This window comes from Palaemon carinicauda, chromosome 45 (assembly GCF_036898095.1).
Source record: "Palaemon carinicauda isolate YSFRI2023 chromosome 45, ASM3689809v2, whole genome shotgun sequence".
Lineage (NCBI taxonomy): Eukaryota > Metazoa > Arthropoda > Malacostraca > Decapoda > Palaemonidae > Palaemon > Palaemon carinicauda.
Window position 1 is genome coordinate 3766551 of NC_090769.1, and position 13615 is coordinate 3780165.

The following is a 13615-nucleotide window of genomic DNA, read 5'->3' on the forward strand; positions in this document are numbered from 1 at the left end:
ATGTTTTATGGTTTTATATAAAAGATCTATTTTAGATTTTTTACTGTTCTTAAAATATTTTATTTTATTTATTCATTACTTCCCTTGCAGTTTATTTATCTCCTTTGTTAATCTAATACACAACATAAAGAAACTGCTCGTTACAATGTTTTATAGTCTTATATAAAATATTTATTTTAATTTTTTTTACTTTTCTTGAAATATTTTATTTTTTGTTCATTACTTCTCTGGCAGTTTCATTTCAATTGATAATCTAACTCTCACAATAAATTAACTGCTCGTTACAATCAAAATGGTCAGAAGAATTAAAAAAAAAAAAAAAAAAGTGCGGTTTTGAAACAGCGGCTCAGAAAATTATTTGTGGAATTCTCTCAAAAACCGGTAAATGTAAAGGCGGCTTTTAAAGCTAAGCAAAACGGCTGCATACATGATGACTATGCAAATTAGCAGGCGCACGTGAAGAGCCGCTGCCAATTTCCACGTTAGGCTGAAACACAAGACCAATTTCCATATTACCCGGGAGCAAAAGACTTAAATTCCACGTTAGTGTGAAATGGGAGACCAATTCCCATGTTAAATTGGAGGATGAGACCAATTTGTATGTTATCTGAAAGGCAAGACATATTTCCATTTTAGCGGTAGATGCGAAGACAATTTGTTATCCTATAGTATGGGAGTTATATTCATGGTAGTCAGAAGCATACGAAGACAGTTTGTTATCCTATAGTATGGGAGCTATTTTCATGGTAGTCAGAAAACATACGAAGACAATTTGTTATCCTAGAGTATAGGAGCTATTTTCATGGTAGTCGGAAACATACGAAGACAATTTGTTATCCTAAAGTATGGGAGCTATTTTCATGGTAGTCAGAAACATACGAAGACAATTTGTTATCCTAGAGTATGGGAGCTATTTTCATGGTAGTCAGAAACATACGAAGACAATTTGTTATCCTAGAGTATGGGAGCTATTTTCATGGTAGTCAGAAACATACGAAGACAATTTGTTATCCTAGAGTACGGGAGCTATTTTCATGGTAGTCAGAAACATACGAAGACAATTTGTTATCCTAGAGTACGGGAGCTATTTTCATGGTAGTCAGAAACATACGAAGACAATTTGTTATCCTGAAGTATGGGAGCTATTTTCATGGTAGTCAGAAACATACGGTGACAATTTGTTATCCTAAAGTACGGGAGCTATTTTCATGGTAGTCAGAAACATACGAAGACAATTTGTTATCCTAAAGTATGGGAGATATTTTCATGGTAGTCAGAAACATACGAAGACAATTTGTTATCCTAAAGTATGGGAGATATTTTCATGGTAGTCAGAAACATACGAAGACAATTTGTTATCCTAAAGTACGGAAGCTATTTTCATGGTAGTCAGAAATATAAGATGAATTTCAATTTTAGTGGGAAAGAAAGTTAATATCCATTTTAACTTTAAGCCAGAGATATTTTCATGGTAGTCAGAAACAAGACAAATTTCAATTTTAGAGGGAAAGAAAGTTAATATCCATTTAAACTTTAAGCCAGAGATATTTTCATGGTAGTCAGAAACAAGACAAATTTCAATTTTAGAGGGAAACAAAGTTAATTTCCATTTTAACTTTAAGCCAGAGATATTTTCATGGTAGTCAGAAACATAAGACAAATTTCAATTTTAGAGGGAAACAAAGTTAATTTCCATTTCAACTTTGAAGCCAGAGATATTTTCATGGTAGTCAGAAACAAGACAAATTTCAATTTTAGTGGGAAAGAAAGTTAATTTCCATTTTAACTTTGAAGCCAGAGATATTTTCATGGCAGTCAGAAACATAAGACAAATTTCAATTTTAGTGGGAAAGAAAGTTAATTTCCATTTTAACTTTAAGCCAGAGATATTTTCATGGTAGTCAGAAACATAAGACAAATTTCAATTTTAGAGGGAAACAAAGTTAATTTCCATTTCAACTTTGAAGCCAGAGATATTTTCATGGTAGTCAGAAACAAGACAAATTTCAATTTTAGAGGGAAACAGTTAATTTCCATTTTAACTTTAAGCCAGAGATATTTTCATGGTAGTCAGAAACATAAGACAAATTTCAATTTTAGAGGGAAACAAAGTTAATTTCCATTTCAACTTTAAGCCAGAGATATTTTCATGGTAGTCAGAAACATAAGACAAATTTCAATTTTAGAGGGAAACAAAGTTAATTTCCATTTCAACTTTGAAGCCAGAGATATTTTCATGGTAGTCAGAAACAAGACAAATTTCAATTTTAGTGGGAAAGAAAGTTAATTTCCATTTTAACTTTGAAGCCAGAGATATTTTCATGGCAGTCAGAAACATAAGACAAATTTCAATTTTAGTGGGAAAGAAAGTTAATTTCCATTTTAACTTTAAGCCAGATATATTTTCATGGTAGTCAAAAACAAGACAAATTTCAATTTTAGAGGGAAAGAAAGTTAATAGCAATTTTAACTTTAAGCCCGAGATATTTTCATGGTAGTCAGAAACAAGACAAATTTCAATTTTAGAGGGAAAGTAAGTTAATATCCATTTTAACTTTAAGCCAGAGATATTTTCATGGTAGTCAGAAACAAGACAAATTTCAATTTTAGAGGGAAACAAAGTTAATTTCCATTTTAACTATAAGCCAGAGATATTTTCATGGTAGTAAGAAACATAAGACAAATTTCAATTTTAGAGGGAAACGAAGTTAATATTCATTTTAACTTTAAACCAGAGACATATTTTACTGTTGGTCTGAAACAATAGTATGGGAGCCATTTTCATGGTAGTCAGAAACAAGATAAATTTCAATTTTAGAGGGAAAGAAAGTTAATATCCATTTTAACTTTTAAGCCAGAGACCTATTTTGCTGTTTTTCTTAAACAAGACCAATTTCCATTTCGGTGTGAAACCCCAAATTACCATATTAGACTAAAACACGAGAATCATTTCACTGTTGGTTTGAAACTGAAGACCAATCTACAAGGTATTATTATTATTATTACTAGCCAAGCTACAACCCTAGTTGGAAAAGCAAGATGCTATAAGCCCAAGGGCTCCAACGGGGAAAAATAGCCCAGTGAGGAAAGGAAATAAGGAAATAAATCAATGATGAGAATAAATTAACAACGAATCATTTTAAAAACAGTAACTGCGTCAAATGAGCGTCATAGTTAGCCGGAAAACCCCCTTTTTTCGCCTATAACACAAAACCAAGTTTTATGTTAGTCAGAGCCACTAGACCAGTTCTCAAATAGGACAGATCACCTGGTTTTCATTCTAATGTAGACCTACTCCATTTTTCAACTAGTCAGCTAGCCGGCTTTATTGTATCCTAACCAAATAGGACAGATCACCTGGTTTTCATTCTAATGTAGGCCTACTCCACTTTTATCTGGCAACTGGCTTTATTGTATCCTAACCAAGTAGGACAGATCACCTGGTTTCATTCTAATGTAGACCTACTCCATTTTTCAACTGGTCACCTGCTGGCCCTTTTCAGCTTGAGATATATCAGACATGGGAAAAGAGTTTGGAATACAGCTCGGACGGAGGATAAATATAGAAGTTGAGCTGGCTGAAATGAAAAGGAGTAAAGAAAAAAGAATAGTTTCAAAGAACTGAGAGGATGATGATGATGATTTGGAATGAGGTATGAAGTGTGAGAAAGACGATAAAGTAATTGATGAGCAAAAACAAGATAATGAATCTAGGATTAAATAAATAAATTAAAAGGCAAATAGTCTAATCTCCCCAAAGTAATAAATAGCGTGGGGGAGAGGGAGTAGTTATACCCCAGTGAGAAAGGTACCCCTAGAGGTACACTCTTAAACCACAATCTCTCACAGAATGTCCAAACTGCCATATTGTAGTTAGGAAAGGGGGAGGGGTTGGGAACGGTTGAATCTATGTACATATATATCTATATATATTTAGCCATCGTTTTTGACGGGTCACGTACACTAGTAATTAGAATAAATGTGAGCGCTATTAGAGAGAGAGAGAGAGAGAGAGAGAGAGAGAGAGAGGAGAGGAGAGAATTTTCAGTACATAGCGTCCCATAGATTAAAATTCTTATACTTACGACTTTTTTTGTACATATTTATATATATATATATATATATATACACGTATATATATATATATATATATACACGTATACACACATATATATATATATATATACACGTATACATATATATATATATATATATATATTCATTAATTACAAAATGAAAAGTACGGCCATGGAAAATATACCAGATGGTAAACCACGAATGTTAGAAATGGAGAAATCGAAGAAAATAAAAAAGATCAAAATTTCATAAGGAGGAAGTATATGTGATAGGGAAGAAGCAAAAAAGGAAGGAAGGAAGGCGGGAAGAAAGAAAAAGAAAGACAGAAAGAACGAGAAAAAGAAAGGAAGGAATGAATGAAGGAAAAAAGAAAGAAAAAAAGGAATGAAGAAAGGAAGGAAAGAAGGGAAGAAAGAAAGAAGGGAAGAAAGAAAGAAAGGAAGAAATGAAGAAAGAAAGAAAAGAAAGAAGGAAGAACGAAAGAAAGGAAGGAGGGAATGAAGGAAGAAAGAAGGAAAGAAAGGAAGGAAGGAAGAACGAAAGAAAGGAATGAAGGAAGAAAGATAGAAAGAAAGAAAGAAAGAAGGAAGGAAGGAAGTAAGGCAGGATTAGCGCTCTTAAAGATTTAAGAGCAAAACGGAAGAGAATTAAAGGCGATGTGGCCGCAGTTATACATCACAAGGACGGAGAAAGAGAAGCAAAGGGAGCTATTCCTAGAACACAAAATTAAGATCTCTCTCTCTCTCTCTCTCTCTCTCTCTCTCTCTCTTTCTCTCTCAGGATGTCAGAAAACCTCATCAATTCTCTCTCTCTCTCTCTCTCTCTCTCTCAGGATGTCAGAAAACCTCAAATCAATCTCTCTCTCTCTCTCTCTCTCTCTCTCTCTCTCTCTCTCTCTCTCTCTCTCTCTCTCTCTCAGGATGTCAGAAAACCTCAAATCAATTCTCTCTCTCTCTCTCTCTCTCTCTCTCTCTCTCTCTCTCTCTCTCTCTCTCTCTCTCTCTCAGGATGTCAGGGAACCTCAAATCAATCAATCTCTCTCTCTCTCTCTCTCTCTCTCAGGATGTCAGAAAACCTCAAATCAATCTCTCTCTCTCTCTCTCTCTCTCTCTCGGGATGTCAGAAAACTTCAAATCAACTCTCTCTCTCTCTCTCTCTCTCTCTCAGGATGTCAGAAAACCTCAAATCAATCAATCAATGAATCTCTCTCTCTCTCTCTCTCTCTCTCTCTCTCTCAGGATGTCAGAAAACCTCAAATCAATCAATCAATGAATCTCTCTCTCTCTCTCTCTCTCTCTCTCTCTGCGTGATATTGCAAATTATAATAAAGCTTTGCATAAAACTGAATTCATGGAATTATCAAAACTTTTGCATGTAAATGCTCACAAAGGGACTTCACGAGTAACGCAATGGGTTATAATCACTAAGTAAGATCAGGGGTCTCAAGCCTCCGTGGCACAATCGGTTAGCGCGTTCGGCTGTTAACCGAAAGGTTGGTGGTTCGAGCCCACCCGGGGGCGGACTTTTTAAGGTTTTTCGTTCTCTTTAACTGGGAGCGTTGTCCAGTGAATAATTTAAAGAAACCTTTGCTTGTTGTTCTGTAGGATGACAGTATTTTAATAAATGGGATAATTAAAAAATACGTAGTTTAAGGTTTGTGATTAATGAAGAATAACCCACGGTCTAGGTATACTTAGACCGGAAGTGTTCCGTAGAATTATGTATTATTTAACAAATAGGATAATTAAAAATTACGTCGTTTACGAATGTTTATGATTGGTGAAGAATAACCAACGGTTTAGGTATACCTAGACCGTAAATGGTACGTAGAATGATGCATTATCTATCAAACGGGGTAATTAAAAATTACATTGTTTAAAAATGTTTGTGACTAATGAAGAATGACCCATGGTCTTGAAATATTTAGACAGTAAATGTTCCGTAGAATGATGTATTATTTAACAAATAGGATAATTAAAAATTACGTTGTTTACGAATGGTTGTGATGGATGAAGAATAACCCACGGTCTAAGTACAATTATTGTAATGAATAACCCTTCAAGTTTATTCATTATTGTAATGAATAACCCTTCAAATTTATTCATTATTGTAATGAATAACCCCTCAAGTTTATTCATTATCGTAATGAATAACCCCTCAAGTTTATTCATTATTGTAATGAATAACCCTTCAAGCTTATTCATTATTGTAATGAATAACCCTTCAAGCTTATTCATTATTGTAATGAATAACCCTTCCAATTTATTCATTATTGTAATGAATAACACTTCAAGTTTATTCTTTATTGTAATGAATAACACTTCAAGTTTATTCTTTATTGTAATGAATAACCCTTCAAGTTTATTCTTTATTGTAATGAATAACCCTTCAAATTTATTCATTATTGTAATGAATAACCCTTCAAGTTTATTCTTTATTGTAATGAATAACCCTTCAAATTTATTCATTATTTTTCAAGCTTATTCATTATTGTAATGAATAGCACTTCAAGTTTATTCTTTATTGTAATGAATAACACTTCAAGTTTATTCTTTATTGTAATGAATAACCCTTCAAGCTTATTCTTTATTGTAATGAATAACCCTTCAAGCTTATTCATTATTGTAATGAATAACCCTTCAGATTTATTCATTATTGTAATGAATAACACTTCAAGTTTATTCTTTATTGTAATGAATAACCCTTCAGATTTATTCATTATTGTAATGAATAACACTTCAAGTTTATTCTTTATTGTAATGAATAACCCTTCAGATTTATTCATTATTGTAATGAATAATACTTCAAGTTTATTCCTTATTGTAATGAATAACCCTTCATGTATACCTAGACGGTAAACCTAGACCATAAAATACCTACACCGTTGGTTAATTTAGCTTGCAGACACTTTGTGCCATCAACCTATCTCTCTACATTACGTGAAATTTGATTTGCTCAACATTTTCCAATGCTGAAAGAAGCAGTAACATACAATCAGACTGAATTAATTTGTTAAGAATTATTTGTCTTAACGAGTTTTTATACTTTCATGAAATAGCCCTAGCTAGCTCTGTACTATGGTCTTCCACTGTTTTCTATTAGAGTTCTCTTGCTTGAGGGTACACTCGAGCACACTATTCCTATTGTTTTGTTAAAGTGTTTATAGTTTATATAGGAGATATTTATTTTAGTATTACTCTTATTAAAATATTTAATTTTCCTTTTTTCCTTTCCTCACTGGGCTATTTTCCTTGTTGGAGCCCCTGGCCTTAAAGCATCCTGCTTTTCCAACTAGGGTTGTAGTTTAGCAAGTGATAATAATAATGATAATAATAATAATAATAATAATAATAATAATAATAACTTATATTATATCATCTAAAGATAATCGCCACGCACTTCAAGTACAGATATTTCATGATCCTATGAAATTTGATGTAATAGACATAACAGACCAATTTCAAAATGTCACCCGATAATAAAATTTTGTTAACAAATCAAGCGATGCCGTTCTAATCCTCTAGGGTGGAACTGTGATGTCAAAAGACCCTAATTGAAAAAAACAATTTCTTTCCCATTTTGATTGAGACCAGAATCTCTCCAATTTATTGAATTCTTATGTAAGAAAATCTGGGAGGCAGACATTTACCTGAAACATGCTATCCCGAGAGAGAGAGAGAGAGAGAGAGAGAGAGAGAGAGAGAGAGAGTAAATTCGTTATTTACTTCATTATTTCTGAGAGAGAGAGAGAGTAAATTCGTTATTTACTTCATTATTTCTGAGAGAGAGAGAGAGAGAGAGAGAGAGAGAGAGAGAGAGAGAGAGAGAGAGAGAGAGAGAGAGAGAGAGAGAGAGTAGCATGATGATTTGTTTGTTCAGAGACAAGTCGCGATACCATTCATTGTCTGTTTAAAGCTAAAATCGATCGTGCCACGGAAGTTATAAACAGAACTCATAAACTAAATTAGATGGAGAATTATCACGATTCATCATATTTAACGAAAGCCTGTATCACAACATTCACAAACTGGGCCAAAGGGTGTTTTAAAAACTGCGTTAAGTGCGTTATATCATGCATTAAAATTACAGAATGTTTCCGTAGTAAAGCGATATTTACTAAAGGCATCGCAATTCGTAATTACAATTGTTACAATATTATGCTTTGATTCAGGGTTTTGTATTAATTTTGTAACTTTACTGTATTTTATTGAAACGTGTAAAACTAAATGTCAGTTATGATGTATTTTAATAGCTTTATTAGAGGAAATTAATTCCATTACAATCTTCATATAGGAATGTAATTATCAAATTTTACAAATGTGTTAAAGCAAAGATACTGAATTCTTCTGTTAAATTATGCCAGTTATGTCTCATTTCAAAAGCTTTATGTCTCATTTCAAAAGCTTTATTAGTGAAAATTACACTCCATTATAATCTTCATAAAGAAATGTATATATCAAATTTTACAAAATGTGTTAAAGAAAAGATACTGAATTCTTCTGGTAAAGTATGTCAGTTATGTCTCATTTTAAAAGCTTTATTAGTGGAAATTACAATCAGTTATAATCTTCATAAGGAAATTTATATAAAATAATTTACAAAACATGTCAAAGCAAAAATGCTGACTTTTTTATTTAAAGCATACAAAAAAAGAAAAAAAAATTACTGTAATAAATAAGTTCTTAATTTGGAACAAGTGAATTATAGGAGATATCGTGTAAGTTAATTTAGAAGGTATATTACATAAGCGTCATTTCTGTGGTAATTCACTTATGACAAAATATCCAAAATGTATTAGAAAATATACAATTTTACTATACCATGTCTGCTAAAGATTAACCTCCAAATTATTCACGCTTATTAAGTAGTATCTAAAATAATTATTTCTGCTAAAATAAGTAAAAAATAAACTTTTTCACCTTTCGTTGAAGTATGAAAATGCATTGCCTTACTATAAATTGCATTACAAAAACTATAAAAACGAGTTAAAGCATTCATTATACCATTTGTAAACTGTGTTAAAACATGCATAAAAAATCCCACTACTCTATAGATATTCCAATGCATAATCAACTAACAATGTCGAAGCGTATATCATTTCGTTCCATTAACGCCATTCCAGTATGCGTAACAAAATACGTTTATATCCTCTTTCTTTAAAAAAAAAAAATAAGCTTATCACGTTTAATGTGATTTTAAAGCTTACGGTTCACTCAAAAAAAAAAAATCGTTCGAAATCCATGCGATAAAACTCCCTTTTCCTTTTAATAGCTCGTTTTAAAAGGGTTATCCCTCGCGAACAAATTTCATGCAAATTTCCGAATGTATCATTAATGAAAGATTTTTTTTTTTCCCATTCATCATGTTGGTTCGCCTTTACTTGGGCACTGTGGGTTTCCCAGCTTTATGGCCCTTGCGTTCTTTTTCATTCGTAAGGCAGATACGTGCGTATATTCATTGTGTATATGGAAACACACACACACACACACACACACACATATATATATATATATATATATATATATATATATATATATATATATATATATAATCTTTTCAGTCACACTCAGCTCCCCCCGTCCCTCTGGTAGGGGGAGAGGAATAGTCATACCCTGGTAAAAGGGAGTGCCTGTGTGTGCATTTCTAAATATTTATCCGTAAATTTGATTGGTCGCGTACACCAGTATGTGTGTGTGTGAAGTGGAAAAGAGACTGAACTTTAAATTATAAAATCCATAAGAACTGTTATAGACATCTCCACATCCTATACTTGTGGCACTAAAACCACTAAATCATACGAAACACTTGAATCCGTCATATTTACCCAAAACTTCCTCATAACAGTGTTGGACCTTCCAATTTTCAACTATCTAACAGCTTTCAGTGGTTTAACTCTTCCCCTCTTCACACTCGTCCTATAGAAAATTCATTTGAACGTCACCACTTTTTTGCATGAATGTTCAGCGGATTCATTTCAATTCTCTGAAGAAATTTCCTCTTAATTAATCCCAGATGCGTTACAACTTCTGTTGAGCTTTACAGGTATATTCAACTTTAATGGAACTTGGCAATTTCGTTTGGTATTTTAATATTTTATTTCGCGGTATTTGCTTCCAAATCCCATTGTGTACCTTCATTGATTCCATGTATCTTAACGATGTAATTTTCACGACTGTCGATAATATTTTCTAGATCTTCAATTAATCTTGGTGAAATTAAAAATCCGGAAGAATGAATGGTTGTGGTGGCATACTGGTAACGTTCTAGCCTAGTGATCGCCAGACTGGGGTTTCATGCTCAAACTCGTTAGTTTCTTTAGTGTCTGCAACGTGTTTGAGCTAATGATGGGTGGTTTGGAGGAGCCTATAAGTCTACCTAATGCCTTTAGCAGCCATTGCCTGGCCCTCCCTGCACCTAGCTTGGGCCCTGATATGAAAATATATATGGTCAGTCTCTAGGGCAATGTCACTATCCCTGGTCTCTGCCATTCATGAGCACCCTTTAAAATCTTAAATGGCCGTTGAAAATGAAGAAAATGATAATGATCTTAAGTTTGCAACTTCCAGATATTTAAGGGTTTTTGTCTTTTCCTCTTGTTAAGTCTCGAAAGGAGATGTTGAGGACACCAGTCCCTGATTAAAACAATGGACATCGGACCTCAAGTGATTATTGACAAAGTTCATCAGCCTGATATTTTATATAACTAACGATCAGCGGGTGTTTTTTATATTTTCTTTCTAGGTGAAGGATTGGATCGCTTTTGTATTTACCTATTTTCGTTTCTTTTATGACTTTTTTTTCTTTTTTTCCGTTTTTCTTTTAGGTGGAAAATAGCTTACTTTATAAATAATTTTATTTTTTAAGTTTCTTTCCAAGTGAACGAGCGGCTCATTTTCATTACTTATTTCCCTATTTACGTTTCTTTCCAAGTGAAAGATAGCCGTACTTTTTTTACTTATTTTCATTTTTCGTTTCTTTCCAGGCGAATGATAAGTTTACTTTTGTACTTTTTTTTTCTTTATAGTTTCTTTCCATGTGAACAATGCGCTAACTTTTATACTTATTTTCCTTTTTTTCTTTGCTGGTGATGGATAACCTTACTTTCTTATTATTTCCCTATTTACGTTTCTTTACACGTAAAGAATATGCTGACTTTTATTTACTTATTTTCCTTCTCTCTTTTGTGTTAGTGTCAGGTGGATAAGCATTTGCTTTGCTTCAGTCTTTAGCCCTTACGTAAGGGCTTTAGTTCCTTCCCTTCAGTCTTTAACCCTTTCCTAAGGGCTTTAGCAGCTTCCCTTCAGTCTTTAACCCTTTCCTAAGGGCTTTAGCAGCTTCCCTTCTGTCTTTAACCCTTTCCTAAGGGCTTTAGCAGCTTCCCTTCAGTCTTAACCCATTCCTAAGGGCTTTAGCAGCTTCCCTTCAGACCTTAGCTACAACCATCCCACTTTTTAGCCCTAGGCTTCACTTTCGCCCACCATCCTTTCTTCCTTCATGTTGCTCCATCTCGTGCAACTTTTACCATATAGTACAATTAAATAGATTTTCTCAAAATTGGCCTTTTAAGGTCATTGCTGGGAAATTTTGCCTAAAGTCCGTAAATCTAATAAAATCTGACGTTTAGTTATTCATTTTATGGGACTATCTGCTTCCTTTTCCCTAATTCTTATTACATGTGTTTTTAGGAGGAGACAAATCGTCTCTATACAAGACCAGGGATGTGGTGGCCCATTGGAAACGTCCCTGCCTGGAGTTCGCCGGACTGGGGTTCGAATCCCGCTCAAGCTAAGATAGTTTGTTTCGCCGGACTGGGGTTCGAATCCCACTCAAGCTAAGCTAGTTTGTTTCGCCGGACTGGGGTTCGAATCCCACTCAAGCTAAGCTAGTTTGTTTCGCCGGACTGGGGTTCGAATCCCACTCAAGCTAAGCTAGTTTGTTTCGCCGGACTGGGGTTCGAATCCCACTCAAGCTAAGCTAGTTTGTTTCGCCGGACTGGGGTTCGAATCCCACTCAAGCTAAGCTAGTTTGTTTCGCCGGACTGGGGTTCGAATCCCACTCAAGCTAAGCTAGTTTGTTTCGCCGGACTGGGGTTCGAATCCCACTCAAGCTAAGCTAGTTTGTTTCGCCGGACTGGGGTTCGAATCCCACTCAAGCTAAGATAGTTTGTTTCGCCGGACTGGGGTTCGAATCCCGCTCAAGCTCGATAGTTTCTTGTAGTGTCTGCAACCTCACCATCCTTTTGAGCTAAAGAAGAGTCGTTTGGTTGAGCCTTTAAGTCTGCCTGTTGAGACATCAGCAGCCACTGTCTGGGCCTACTTGGTCCTAGCTATGGTGGAGAGGGGGCTTAGGTGCTAATCATATGTATATATGATCAGTCTCTACGGCATTGTCCTGCAAGTTAGGGCAATATCACTACCCATTACCTCTGCCATTCATGAGTGGACTTTAAACAGCACCTTCCTTTTTCTTCATCTTATTTTTATTTATCTTCATCTTTTTCAACTTGAGATCATGTTCAGATGATATCTCGTTCCCTTGACATCCAATTAAAAGAATAAAGTTTTATTGATGAAAAAGTTTTTCATAAAAAGACGCTGAACAATTATGATCAAAACTAGAGGGAAAATATAACTGTTACTATTGAGAGAAATTTACACTTTGAATGATCAAAGGTTTCTTGATATGAAAGTGACGAAATTATGCGAAAAAAGTTTAGGTAAAGTCCTGAAGTTTTTATGTCCAAGGGCTAATATTAACACCTATTATATCTATCATCTATCTATCTATATATATATATATATATATAAATAAATATATATAATATATATATATGTATATATATGCATGTATATATGTATATATGTATGTATATATATATATATATATATATATATATATATATATATATATATATATATATGTATATATCACCAACAGCAGTATGTATATATGTATATATATGTTTATATATGTATATATGTATATATATGTGTATATATATATATATTTATATATATATGTATATATATACACATATACATACATACATATATATATATATATATATATATATATATATATATATGTATATAGCACCAGCAGCAGCAAATGCAGCCACCTCTAGTCCTCTGCAGGACAAAGGCCTCGGACCTCTCCTTATTCATGTCTGGTGTTTGGCAAGTTTTCATCACCTCTATGGCCGCTGCTGATTGGGGATGGTGGGAGACTTTAGTTTGATCGCTCACAGCAAACCAACCTACTATGGGTGACCCTAACAAGTACAGCTTTGCTGTTCATGACATGCACAAACTCTTTGACCACGTTAAGGTTCCCCCCCCCCCCCCAACACTCACGCACACATAATGGTTTAAAGGCCACTCATGAATGGCAAGGGACAGAGACATTGCCCTCTCAAGCAGGACAATGCCCTAGAGACTGAGCATATTACATATGATCAGCGCCTAAGCCAACTCTCTACCCAAGCTAGGCCCAAGGAGGGCAAGGCAACGGCTGCTGATGACTCAGCAGATAGACCAAT

The 13615-nt window shown here is 34.1% G+C and overlaps 1 non-coding gene across 1 annotated transcript; it reads left to right on the top strand.

Annotated features, from left to right (window-relative positions):
- Positions 1–5523: 5523 nt before the first annotated feature.
- TRNAN-GUU (transfer RNA asparagine (anticodon GUU)) lies at positions 5524–5597 on the top strand. Its single transcript has one exon. It is a non-coding gene; the product is annotated as a tRNA-Asn (tRNA).
- Positions 5598–13615: the final 8018 nt, after the last annotated feature.